The sequence below is a fragment of the Narcine bancroftii genome, chromosome 4, assembly GCF_036971445.1.
Source record: "Narcine bancroftii isolate sNarBan1 chromosome 4, sNarBan1.hap1, whole genome shotgun sequence".
Classification (NCBI taxonomy): Eukaryota; Metazoa; Chordata; class Chondrichthyes; order Torpediniformes; family Narcinidae; genus Narcine; species Narcine bancroftii.
The window spans coordinates 256,860,945-256,871,552 of NC_091472.1; the positions used below are offsets into that span (position 1 = coordinate 256,860,945).

Sequence of the window (10,608 nt, forward strand, 5' to 3'; positions counted from 1 at the left end):
TCACCAATGCAAATTATGGTGGTGACAGAGGGCAACCCTGTCTAGTAGATCTCTCTAAATTAAAATATTCATATAAAAGCCCATTTGTCATAACTCTAGCTTTTGGTTGTTTATATACTGTCTTAATCCAACTTATAAACATTGGTCCAAACAAAAATTTTTCCAACACTGTAAATAAAAAAACACCATTCCACCCTATTAAATGCCTTTTCGACATCTAAAAATAAAACCATTGATAAGTTAGATTTCTCCTATGAAATATTAATTAAACTACTTAATTTAGTTACATTATCTGCAGAATATCTACCCTTAATAAAACCCACTTGATCAATATGAATCAATGTAGGTAAAAATTGTGCTAATTTATTAGTTATAACCTTAGTCAAAAACTTATAATCAACCTTTAATAATGAAATTTGTCTTAAGGACCCAGGATTCAAAGGATCCATTTCTTTTTTTTTGTGAATAACTGTTATAATAGTTTGTGAAAAAGTTTCTGATAAAGATTGTGTATCTTTAGCCTGCTGTAAAACTTCAACAAACAGCAGTAGTAATAATTTTTGAAATTTCATAAAATTCCACAGTAAAACCATCCTCTCCTGGAAATTTACCATTTGGCATTGAATTAAGAACTAACATAATTTCTTTAAAATCTATTGGCTTCTCCAATTGTTCCTTAATCGAATTATTCAAAATAGGTAAATGTAACTTAATTAAAAATCCATCTATTTTACTTTGATCTTGCCGCACTTCTGAAGTATAGAATTTTAAAAATAAAATTCCTAAAACTGCTCATTAATATCCTGAGGTTTATCAGAAATTTTTGAATTTTTTCTAACCACCTTGATTGTGCTAGACACTTGCTCCGATTTCAATTGCCATGCCAAAACCCTATGTCTATTGTCTATTGTCTATAAATGTTCAACTCTATAAGTTTGTAATAAAATATATTTCAATTTCTAAGAATCTAATTGTACTTTTTTCTCTTTATCAAATGAATTTCTGTTACTCTTTTTCCAAAACATTTATATCTTTCTCTAACATTATCAATCTCAGCAAAATATTGCATTTAATTTTGACTGTAAAACTAATAAGACATTATATTGTTAATAGTCATTAATAAATATAGAGTTAAAATTTAACCCTTTTGAATTGCGTTTTCTGTTGTTGCTGGTTTGATAAGTAATAAATGGAAGATGGTGATATATTGGAAGCAGTTCAGATGAGCTTTACGAGAGCAATCCCTAGACAAATTAGGTTTCCTTTGAAGTAAAGATTGGACAGGTTGGTCTTGATTTTGCTGGACTTTAAGGGGATATATATGGCTTTCAGAGGTCTTGAGAGATTGAACATTGAAGTGTATGGGAGAATTTGGAAGTGTGGTCACTCTTTAAAAATGACAGATTTCACATTTAAGACAGTTAAATAACAGTAGAGACTTTTAATATTTTAAAGTCATATGTATACAGACTCTTTTTAGTGTGAGATTGAAAGGTTATTGAGATAGATAGCAATGTGGAGGTTACAATTTAGATCAGCCATGACTTTTGTTACAAGTCCAGAGGACCCCAAAGCCCAGCAGCAATAGATTTGCATCATGACAAAGGGTTACTTAAACAAAAGTTGCTTTTAATTACATTTGAACATGAAAATAGAATCAAACTTTAACTTATCTCTATTGACTCACTTGACTGACTTAACCCCCTTCTAATTCTAAGCGCATGTGTGTGTAAAGCAAAGTTCTTTGGTTCACAGTCCAATCTCATTGGTTGCAGGCAATGCTTATACTGTTCACAGAAGTTAACATTAAAGTTCACCAGGCTTTGGTGCTTAAGAGGTAAATGTTTATCACTCAGAAAGGTTCTTGTTGGTTTTCAGAGAGCGAGTTTTTCTTGTTCCAGGTCATCCACAACTGATTCCTTTTTAATCAGCCACTCCAGTGTCTTGGTGATGAAATTTGCCTCCTTCAGGGTTCTCCAAATGATAACCTCTTTCTTTCAGGTCACTACAGAGTTCCTTTCTGTTTTATCCTATTCCAAGGGAAACACCAGACAGCCAGTCCTCTCCTTTGACCAGGCCCCCTTCCAAAGTCAGTCAGTCTGTCTGTCTATCTATCTGTCTGTCTGTCTGTCTGTCTGTCTGTCTGTCTGTCTGTCTGTCTGTCTCTCTCTCTCTCTCTCTCTCTCTCTCTCTCTTTCACTCCCTCCTCTCTCAGAGCAACCTGTTTTTTCCCTGCTCTCTGCCTGAAAAGATCACATGACCTCCCAGACAGTAAATGCTCTTTTCCAGACAAATCCTGTTGTTACATTTGTTGCCTTTTGCAAATTACTGTCCACCATGAGTCTGAGCACTCTTGCAAAAGCTCCTGCTCTAACAAACCTTCCCCAATTTATCTCCCAAACACATCTACGTACTCCATCACACTTGGATGACAGGATGGCAGGAGCTGGCAGACAGGATCGAGGGTCTGAGTGCTCCTAATTCAATTGTTTGTATATAACTGATAAATCTATGCACTGCTGAATTATTAAATTCTTGAGGGCAATTTTGTAATGAACAGAGAAAGGAACAACAATTGAGTTCCATTACATTCCCCAATTGGGTAGAGTGACTAAGGATAGCGACTTTTGGATTCTGCAAATTAATTTGATCAGAAACAAATTTGAAACCATTTGGAATATTTTAGATGCAATTGTCTAATTCCATCTAGTTTCGGTACACTGCTCTCCCATGTATTTCTCCTTAATCAATGAAAAACACAGAAATAGAGAGGGGCAGGTGCAGAGCTGAACTGTAAGTTGGAAGGCAGCCCAAGGGAATTATGAACATGCTGACTACTTCTGCGACAGTATTGGAGTCTATTAGAGAGAAAATTAAAGTAACAACACAGCCAATATAATCGAGCTGCAGGTGCCAAATTCTGCTTAAGGTCTTTTGCAAGGTCAAAGACAAAATTCTTGGAAAATTCTGGATGGATGTTTTGGACATCTCTGTTCTAGTCTATCGAAACTCTTTGTGAATCAGTCGGTCCCTTTTGTTGGATTATTGCTACACAAATTGTTGAATAGTGTCCACTGATGAAAAAGGCCTGATCAGTACTTAATGCTGTAAATAAAGCAAATATGTACCATTATTTGAGAAATTAACTCATGTGTACTTTTAATACAACAAAACACCAACATGAGGAGGTGACAAGTCATGATCTGGAACGCAATGGATGAGCAAGTTAAGGCAACTTACTTTATTTCCATTGAAGAGATCAAAAACTTGCTGGCAAGCCTCTATGAACATTATTGGATCAGCACTCAAGCCAAGATCTATCCTGGCCTTTATGAATTTCTAATCAATCAGAACCACAAAGATGATTTCACAAATGAGTTTGAATCCAACTTATTCCCTTTCATCCTTCATTTATATTTAGTGAATCTGTGGGATAATCAAAAGAATTGACACAAAGGGAGATATGGCAAAGAAATTCAAATTTTCCATAGGGCAAAGACAATTAATGCTTCTGAATAGCTTTGCTTGCCTTGAAGTTCCCATCCAATTATTTTCTCCTTTGTCACTAGCTTCCCCCAAGGTTCAAATTCCTTGTTTGATTTTATCAATGTTTGCAATAATGCCAGAAATTGAACAAAGTTCAGTCTTTTCAATTGCCATCAAAATTCTCAGTAGGGAAAAAAAAAAATTTGGAGCAAAGTGGCAAACATACCACTGTGGAGCTGAGGGAGAGCTGCTCTGTCACATGTATTTTGGAATATGAGTTAAACTGAGGCTAAAGCTGCTCTCTCTCAAAAGCATAGTAAAAAAAAAATCCCATGGCATGATTTAAAAAAAAAATCTGAGTTATCATCAATATTCTAGCCATTAACATAAGGTAAATTCAAATTCATTTGTCATCTGATTATACCAGTACAACTGGACACATCAGCATTTTCCAGTCCATGGTGCAGAACAGTGTAAACCACATGTATAGACATAACATACATATAGACATGCACACAATACATATGTAGATATGCTGTACTCCTGGATCTCTCTGCTCTACAACACTCCCCAAATCGCTATCATTCATTATGTAGGTCCTACCCTTGTTAGCCCTCCAAAAATGTATTAAATTCCATCAACCATTCCTCTGCTCACCACCCAACCGATCAAAATCCTGCTGCAATCTTTGCCAGCCATCTTCACTGTCTACCAGGCACTTTAGTGTAATGAGAAATCTTTTTAATCATGCCATGTACATTTTCATCTGATTGATGTAGATGACAAATAGCAATGGGCCCAGCATTGATCCCTATGGCACACAGCTATTCACAGGCCTCCAAGCACCATCATAGGGCTGGCCTCAAGCAGTCCTTCCAAGTTAAACAACACTTCACTTGTGAATCGTTAGGGGTAATTTACTGCATGCAGTGCTTCCAATGGGACCTCCTCTACATCAGTAAGACTGGACGCAGACTTGGAGATTACTTCGTTGAGCACTTACACTCTTTTCACTGCAATAGCAAGGACCTCCCATGGCTAAACGTTACTTATTCAGGCACCTGTCTGTTTTTTGCTCATATCTTGACCAAGAGCTCAGGCTGAAGCGTTGGTTAACCTTACTTTCTGTGGATGATGCATGACCTGCTGGGTTTCTCCAGCATTTTTGTGCATCACCTTCCACCATCACCCTCTGTTTTCTTCCACAGTTATCTGTTCATTATCACACTTCTATTTGGGCAGAAATTGGTTGCAGTGTTTGCTATGATGCTGTGCAGTTTCACTTCCAAGCATGTTTTGCTGGTTGTGAAGTTCTCTGAGACTTTCTGAGGCTGTGGAAAGTGTGTCTTTCCTTCCAGTGTGAAAGAGGTGAGATTATTCCTAATTAAAAACTTCATCAAAGGAACAACTGCCAATTGAACACCAGCATGCAAGATTATCCCATCATGAGAAATTGGTTCAGTCTATGTCTCATGTATAAACATTACTCTATAATTTTCACTGAGATAATCCTTTTCTCATCTCACTGAGCACTGATGACTGTGGCTCATTGCCGAAGATCACATTACAATGAGTGAGAACGATTTTATTTTCACTGCATTTATTGTGAGTGCCCCCTTCTCACTGCTGCCATCAAGAAGGAGGTACAGGAGCTTGAAGACAACACCCAACGACACAAAAACAGATTCTTCCCATCTCCTATCAGTTGTACGAATGGACAATAAATTACAAAGATTACCTCACTTTTCTTATACTTTTGAACATAGAACATAGAAAACGAAAGTCTAGCAGCCCTCAATATTATGCTGACCCATATATTCCTTAAAAAAGTATTAAACCCTCCCTTCAAGGTCGGCATCAAGGATGGGGGGCATCTGTTGGCATTGCTCCTCAAAACAAGGTGCTGTGCCCACCCCCCAGTGGTCTGGCTGTCAGACCCACTCCAGTCTCTCCCATGTCAGTAGCACTTAGGTTGACGCATGCTAGGAACTCTCCACCTGCCCCTGGTCGCGTCACTAGCGTTCATCAAGCATCAGTAGCATCCAGTGATGCTTGATGCAATAAAAAGTGTCCTCATGCCCCATGTCGGAGGGGCAGATGGCATTAATCACAGATAGGTCCTTGCCAGCCCCTCCCCCATCTACAGGAATCCCCCCTCCCATCGACAGGTCCCCACCAGCACCTCCTCCACTAAATGATCCCCCTTTAAAATAGCTAATGCCCCCTTCTAGCATATGTTCTCGTGCTGCTCCTGCCTCTGCACTCCGCAACCCTCTATTTTTCTTCCATCCGTGTGCCTGTCTAAGAGACTCTTAAATGCCTCCAATGTTTCAGCCACCACCACCATCCCTGGCAAGACATTCCAGACACCCACAACTCTCTGCATAAAAAACTTACCCCTGATGTCTCTCCTAAACTTCCCTCCCTTCACTTTCTACAGATGTCCTCTAGTGCTTGTTATTCCTGCCCTGGGAAACAGGCGCTGGCTATCCACCCTATCTAAGCCTCTTATAATCATGTAGACCTCAATTAAGACTACTCCTATCCTTTTATGCTCCAAAGAAAAAAGTCCCGACTCTACTAAGGCTTCTTTTCCAATCCAGATAATATCACGGTAAATCTCCTCTGCACCCTCTCCATAGCTTCCACATCCTTCCTGTAATGAGGTGACCAGAATTGAACACAACATGCTATGTGGCTTCACTAGAGAGTTGCAACATGACTTCCCTACCCTTGAACTCAATCCCACTATTAATGAAGCCCAGTATCCCATAGACCTTCTTAACTGTCCTATCAACTTTGAGGGGATGTATGGATTTGGATCCCTAGGTCCCTCTGTTCATCCACATTCTTAAGTAACCCACCATTAATCCTGTACTCAGCCTTTTGCTTTGATCTTCCAAAAATGCAACACCTTACATTTATCCAGATTAAACTCCATTTGTCACTTTTCTGCCTAACTCTGCATCCTGTGTATCCTCTTGTAACTTGCGATAACCTTCAGCTCCATCCATAACTCCTCCAACCTTTGTGTCATCCACAAACCCATCCTTCTTTCTTTTCATCCAGGCCATTTATAAAAATCACAAAGAGTGGGGGTCCCAGAACAGATCCTTGCAGCACTCCATTAGTCACTGACCTCCAGGCAGAATACTTTCCTTCCACTGCTAATCTCTGCTTTCTTCCTGCAAGCCATTTTTTTCATCCACACAGCCAAAGTTCTATGGATCCCATCCCTCATGACTCTCTGAACAAGTCTCTCATGGGAGGCCTTGTCAAATGCCTTGCTAAAATCCACAAGGATCACATCTACTGCCCTAATCTCATCAATTTCTTTTGTTACCTTCTCAAAAAACTCAATTAGGCTTGTGAGGCATGACCTTCCCTTCACAAAGCCATGCTGCCTATCCTTGAGTAGACTGTACTTCGCCAAATGCTCATAGATCCTATCCTTAAGAATCCTCTCCATTAGTTTACAACCATTGATGTAAAACTCACCAGAATTCTCCCTGTTACCTTTCTTAAACAAGGGGTCTAAATTTGCCATTCTCCAATCCTCCGGCACCTCCCCTGCTGCCAAAGAGGATTCAAAGAACATTCCTACTGCCCAGCTATCTCTTCCCTCACTTCACACAGAAACCTGGTGTATATTGCATCCAGTCCCAGGGACTTATCAATCTTGATGTTTTTAAGAAAATCCAACACTTCCTCTTCCTTAATCCCCACATTGCCAGCACACAGGCCTGTTGTATTCTGACCTCACCCTGATCAAAGTCCTTTCCTCTTGTGAATACTGAAGTATTTATTTAGGACCTCCCCAATCTCCTCTGCCTCTGGGCACATGTTGCCTCCCTTATCCTATCATGGCCCTTGTCATCCTTTTGTTCTTCACTTAAGCATAGAAAACTTCAGGGTTCTCCTTAATCCTACATTCCCTTTTCCCACTATCTTTTCCTTCTCCCAGTGGGATAAACCTATTCTGAATGCAGCACAAGTGGTCCCTAAACTTCCTCTACATTAGTTCTGTACTTTCACCCTCGAAGAATTATTTATTTATTTACCTCTTTTATTCTAAGTAGCCATCTATCTATCTATTTATTTATTTATTTATCTATACATCTATCTGTCTATTTATCTATTTATTTATTTATTTATTTATCTATTTATTTAAATAGTGTATTTAAGGAATTATAATTTGTACCAATTTTGCACCTGTAAAGCACAATACTGCTACTGCCAAACAATGAATTTCAAGACACATGTTCAAGACAATAACTTCTGATTTTGAGGCATATGATTTATTGTGAATGTGATCTTAAAGTTAGAAGTATATCCTGTGACACATTATGTTGTATTTTATATTGTAAATAGATCTGTTTTAAAGGAGATAAATTGGGGCAGATTTTTAGTGTAGGTCACATACCAGAACAGATTTAATTTAAAATACTGGAGCTCTGCTCAAACCAGACAGGCCCAACTCCGAGAGCCTTTGCAAAAGCTTTGGAGAGTGTCAAAGAGACTTCACTAATGGATTGTTGTTTTGAAAAGCAACAGATGAAAGAACTCAGAGGATTAGGTTCAGAGCTGCAGGCTATCTGAGTGCAGTTTGCTGTTCTAAGAGTGTCATGGGGTTTTGCAAGCAGAGAAAGTCAAACAGGGCTTTTCTCTGAGTGTGTGTGTGTGTGTGTGTGTGTGTGTGTGTGTGTGTGTGTGTGTGTGTGTGTGTGTGTGTGTGTGTGTGTGTGTGTGTGTGTGTGTGTGTGTGTGTGTGTGTGTGTGAGAGAGAGAGAATTCAGTTCAGCAGCAGAAGCTGGGATTGGAACAGGACAAGCAGGAAAGCTTGTGGAAAACCCCCATTTTGAAGACGGGGGTTGTGAGTGCTTAGTTCAGCCTGGTCAAAGCCCTTGCGTCCATACAAGAGGAGAGGACTGGCTGCCTAATGTTTCACTTGAAATAAGGGAAACAAAAAGGTACTCTATTGTGACCTGAAAAAAAGAGGTTATCATCTGGAAAACCCTGATGGGAAAGTTTCTTCAGAAAGACACTGATGTGGCTGATTAGAAGAATCAGTTTGTGTCCAGTGAACAACAAATCTCTTTCTGAAAATCAACAAGAACCTTCCTGAGTGGTAACCATTTGCCTTTCAAGCACCAAAGTCTAGTGAACTTCATAAATATTAACCCCAATGGCCTGCAACCAGCGAACTTGGAGGAATGTGAACTAAGATTGGTCTGTGAATTAAAGAACTTTTCTAAACTTACTCACTCATTTATATAGACGTGCGTTTAGAATTAGAAAGTGGTTAAGTTATGTTAAATAAGTAATAAGTTAGCATTTGATCCTGTTTTCACGTTTAAGGATAAATGAAAGCAACTTTTGTTTAAGTAACTATTTGTCTTGGTGAATTTCTATTGCTACTGGGTTTTGGGGTCCTCTGGGCTCATAGCAATCCCTTTATGTAAATTCAAAGGATGCTAATGTAAGAAAGAATATTTGCAACAAAGAGGAGATTCATGTTTGGGTCCAGGAGTGGTGACTGGTTTGCCCTTTGAGGAGCTGTTGAGTGGATCTGTGCTCGCTTCGGCAGCACATATACTAAAATTGGAACGATACAGAGAAGATTAGCATGGCCCCTGCGCAAGGATGACACGCAAATTCATGAAGCGTTCCATATTTAAAAAAAAACAAAAAATGGCAGACACGCAGTCTACAGACACGCAGTCTACAGAGAGTGGATCTACAGAGAACATCCTCAGAAACAAAAAATTCTTGAAGGGTTTGAGAGGATAAATGCAGGGAGGGTATTCTCGCTGATTAAAAAGTCTAGACACAGAAAAAGGGATATGCTGTTTAAGACAGAGATGAGGAGAAATTTCAACACTAGAACACAGTTACATTATGGTAGCTATTGGCCAGACCACAGGTGGAATAAGGTACACGGTTTAGGTCGCCTTACCTACAAACTGATGTCGCAGCATTGCAGACAGTCCAAAGGAAATTCACCAGCCTAGTTTTGGTATGAGGGGATTGCTTTTTCAAGAGAGGCTAAACAGATTTGGAGTTTAGAAAAGATGAAGGGTGATGTTGTCATTGTGAAATACAAGATCTTGAGGGGGAATGATTGGGCATATCTTGGGATCCATTCACTAGTGGAAGAATCTTGAATGAAGGGGAAAATAAATCAAGATCATAATTGGGCATAAGAGTATATCCTTCTAATATTAACATCACATGCGCAGTAAGTCCCGTGCCTCAAAATCAGAAGTTATTGTCATGAACATGGGTCATGAAATTCACTGTTTTCCGCCAGTCTTATTGTGTATTACAGGTGCAAAATTGCTATAAATTATAATTCCTTCAATACACTATTCAAAAAGAAACAGTGCAAAAGTAGAAAAAAAGTGAGGTAGTCTTCATAATTAATTGTCCATTCAGATAACTGATGGCGAAAGAGTGAAGTTGTTTCTGTGCCATTAGGTGTTTGTCTTCAGGTTCCTGCACCTCCTTCTTGATGGCAGCAGTGTGAAGAGGGCATTCATAACGTCGTAAAAATAATCATGCTCTTCTTCATTGTAACGTGATCATTAGGCAATGAGCCGCAGTCATCAGGGATCATTGAGGTGAGGAGCAGGTCATTTAAAATGGAAGTGTGTAGCATTTTATTTTTGCAGAGGCTGGCAGATCTTTGGAATTTGCTACCCATGTATTTCTGGTGGACGTTGATGTTTGGAAAGATCAGGGAATCGGGTTCATGGGAACCTCACACATAGAAAATAGAACAGAAGACATTGCAGCACAATACCATAACAGGGGTATAGATTAATGGAGTGGCACAGAGTTGGGGGGGGGGGTTAAAATGGCCTCTTATCATCCTGTATTTATGTCTGCCTACAGGCCCCTCGGCCCACGATGTTATTTTTTTTAATTTAAATTTAGACGTACAGCATGGTACAGGCCCTTCTGGTCTATGAGCCCTTGGAGCCCCAACACTCGAATTAAACTTCATCCCCGTAATTTTCGAAGGGTGGGAGGAAACTAATATGTTTCTGTATGAACATGAATGTGCTTGAAAATGAACATGAATGCATGATAAGGAAGATATTGTTGTGCCAACCTACTTAA

General features: G+C 39.3%; 1 non-coding gene across 1 annotated transcript; it reads left to right on the forward strand.

Annotated features, from left to right (window-relative positions):
* Positions 1–9,057: 9,057 nt before the first annotated feature.
* Positions 9,058–9,164, forward strand: LOC138762526 (U6 spliceosomal RNA). Its single transcript, XR_011356934.1, has one exon. It is a non-coding gene; the product is annotated as a U6 spliceosomal RNA (small nuclear RNA).
* The last annotated feature ends 1,444 nt before the right edge of the window (positions 9,165–10,608 follow it).